At 33.5% G+C, this 3,611-nt stretch overlaps 1 long non-coding RNA gene across 1 annotated transcript; it reads right to left on the bottom strand.

The window, feature by feature from the left end:
- Window positions 1-1,728: 1,728 nt before the first annotated feature.
- LOC135211958 (uncharacterized) lies at window positions 1,729-3,068 on the bottom strand. The gene is made up of 3 exons (XR_010313785.1): window positions 2,881-3,068; window positions 2,272-2,574; window positions 1,729-1,803 (listed from the first exon to the last, which is right to left on the bottom strand). It is a non-coding gene; the product is annotated as an uncharacterized LOC135211958 (long non-coding RNA).
- Between the last annotated feature and the right edge of the window lie 543 nt (window positions 3,069-3,611).

A 3,611-nucleotide genomic window follows, 5' to 3' on the forward strand; every position in this document is an offset into this window, starting at 1 on the left:
ATATATATATATATATATAGATAGATATAGATATCCAGATATATATATATATATATATATATATATATATATTTATATGGATATATAATATCTATATATATATATATATATATATATATATATAAAATGTGATATAGGTATATAGATATATCTATATATATATAGATACATATATATATATATATATATATATATATATATATATATAAACATCATGATTTATTGAAATAAAAAAAAAACATCACTATAACTCTGACTTAATATCAAAAGTTTTTTTTTCTTAAACTAACTCGAAATGTTTTTTTTTTTTTTTTTTTTAAGGTTTTCTCTCCTAAGTGTGGTTTGTTAGTTTTCATCGATGCTTCGTGTATTGTTAAAAAACGATTGGAATTGCAGTTCAGTTCCTGTTCTTGATAGTGGCACTTTGATAAATCTATTCAATAAATTCCAGCAAGCTTCACACCCAACAAAGTGTCTCAGAATACATTTTAGACATTGTACTACCTATAGGACAGTTCATTTTTATTCATAAATTACGAACCTGTAAACTAAATCAATCCTTCTATCTTATGATTATAATCATTATATGGTTTATGCAACCCTTCTGAATTTATATTTGTTGCGGTGGGGGATGTGGTTTTGGGCGGTTTGGATGTTGACAAGATTTTTCAAGCTAAGAATTATTTTCTAAATTTCTGCATTTTATATATATAATATATTATATTGATATATATATTAAATGTATATGATATGTATTTATGATATATATTATATATAATTAAAAATTATTATATATATATATATATATATATATATATATATATATATATATATATATATATATATATATATGTATATATATATATATATATATAATATATATATATATATATATATTTTATATATAGGTATTGTTGTTTACAGGCTGTTCAAAGTAGCATCTGGTGGACGAGTCACACAGTCATGCAAGTCAGCGCTGCCTGCCCCTTCTATCTACATCGGTTTTCCTTCTCTGAATCAGGGTTCTTCACTGGCGTTGGTTGTGGCAACCTCTCCCTTATCCTCTTGTTTGCTTCGCTGTATTTGTAAGATGTTGACTGGCTGGCAGGTTTCTGGCTCCTTCTTCCTCATGCTGTAAGGCCATAGGAAGCAAAGGGTTAATCGCTGAAGGTTCTGTGTTCATGTTGCGTGATAGCGGTTTCTCAGGTACAGTTCAATCCGGTATGTATCAACAGAAGAGTGAAGTAGTCTAATACGAAGACTTAATAAGGTTAGGCTTCATTGTTACCGATTGAGCTCTCAAAAATAAAAAGAAATCATAGGAGATAAGGAATAGAAACTGAAAGTTTATGAAGTGCAATATTAACAAAATTTATCCAGTTTCGGTGTGATTATTCAGCTAATGTACTATGGTAGATTAACATCAACCGTGCATCTGATGTCTAGGTGAGATTTATAACAAACATTTTTTGCTACTTGATGATAAATATCTCGTATACATATAATTTAGTGGTTAAAGATAACTGGATTTAATAATTCCTTCCGTTCCTTTTTATAGTCCTTCTATGCAAATACAGTTTCAAAATTCTAACGGAACCCATTTGTAGTTTTTTAACTGCTAGCGCTTACAAGATAATCTGCCAAACCTTACTGGCTAGAAAGAGCATAATTCAAGGGAAGGGGAGGGGGTGGAAACTCACCAGTATATGACCAGAAAAGCAAACCAGTGCCACTCCTATTATGGCACCAACAACTGCTCCGATGATGACTCCACACATTTCTCATCGACGTCAGGCTTACCACCTGATTAAGAGTAAAAGAGAAAGAGAGCAAGAATTAGGAGTTTAGAAAGTGAGTGTTGCAATAGATTAGATGCTCAAATGTGAGCTGAGTTTTTGATATTGTCAGCAGTAAATTGGAACGTAGACTTATGTGCCTAGGGAAATTTATGATATTGTTACAGCCTCTTCAAAAGTGGCTTTGCATGTCATGTATTTATAGTTAATAGTATATACATTCTTTGACCTGATATGGGGAGATAGGGTAAAGTGGGCAATTATGGGTGAAATGAAAGCCTTTTTTCTGAAAGGAAGAGGTTGTAGTCCAGTAGCTATTAATATGCATCAGAGGTGTTTCAGTAGTTTATAAGCAGTCCATTTCAACAGCAGCTGTAAGTCCAAGGAGTCTCTCTGCCCAAAGATTTCTACTTAAAACTTTAAAACTTTAAGATTTGTTGCGATGGACTGCAATTTAGATTATATGTTACTTTACCATGGAGCACTAGACTTGATGCAATTGCATTCGCCTCCTTGTCTGTTTTCACAATGAGCACATTGATGTCTGTCTGGCCTTCTGGCAAGGAAGCTCTGTGAAGACAGGTCATTGTATCCTCCTCGCGCGATTCCACCCCAGTTGCAATCAGACAGCTGTGGTCTTGCTTCGAGGAGACTAGGCTGTGGTCGTCAGAGGTATACGCCAGCACTTCAACTTGGAACTCCTCCCTGTCTGCAAGCTTCAAGCTTACAGAGATCTTGCCCTCTTCTGTGACGGATACTGATGGCTCTGGGCTGATTTCTGGAATTATTTGGTCAGGAAAGTTTTGTCTTAAATTGTCATGCTTTGGTAGGGTTAGAAGGTTGGATAATAGAGATGATTAAATTGAAATTAGGCGTAAAACTGACAGAACAGTCAATTTTATTCTGTTTAAGATATGAGCCCAGTTTATGAACAGTTTTCCGTGGGTATGCTTGGAATAGTTTTTGTCTAAACAGACTCGACTATCAATTTATTGTGAAGGATTAGGTATATTGCTAGAGATATATTCTCAGTTGGGTCAAAGCAGGATCTTAAAACATTCAGTAAGTTAATAGACATCTATACCTGGAATTTCAGTCACTCTCTCATCACACATCTGAGGACTCTGTCTTGTTGTAAGTATTTGGTGACACAGCTATCCACTGAAGATTTTCCTGATGGGGTAATGTAGTAACATGGACTTGTTTTTTTGGTGCAGACCTCATCTCCCACATGAATCTCAGGGAAGTTGTCACTTGTCGTCACTCGGAGGGATTTTTTCTTTCTTTTCCTCCGGACCCACGTCACTTGAGACTTTATTTCTGATTGTTTAATGTAGAGAGATTCAGGAATAATTAAAACCAGCGACCTCGACCAGGGTTTAAACTAAAGAGAAGAAATGTATGGATGCTTAAACTTGTAGACAGACTTGTTTTTATGAATAATCACAGACCAAGTGAGGTCTTTTAATTTCTCTTTCATTCATGAGAGGAAAAATTAGATTTGATATGTATTAAAAGGGTTGCTAAAGATATGAAATATAAAAATAATTCTAGTCTTTCTTAATTGCAATTGATCATGTAGGGTATATTTCTAAGATCTCTTTAGCATATTCTTTATTGTGTTTATCTTTGTCGTAATTCTTGGGAGTTTTCATATATCTTTGTTTAGGCTAATATTGCATTGACGAGATTAGAGTTCTGTATACCTCTGATAACCGCAAAGATAGAAAGAAACTGTGAACTTCATTCTGGACATTGCCAATTAAAATGTTTCGCTACAACCCTTAAATAGTCAGAAAACTACCTTAATACTAC

The sequence above is a fragment of the Macrobrachium nipponense genome, chromosome 40, assembly GCF_015104395.2.
Source record: "Macrobrachium nipponense isolate FS-2020 chromosome 40, ASM1510439v2, whole genome shotgun sequence".
NCBI classification, from domain to species: Eukaryota; Metazoa; Arthropoda; class Malacostraca; order Decapoda; family Palaemonidae; genus Macrobrachium; species Macrobrachium nipponense.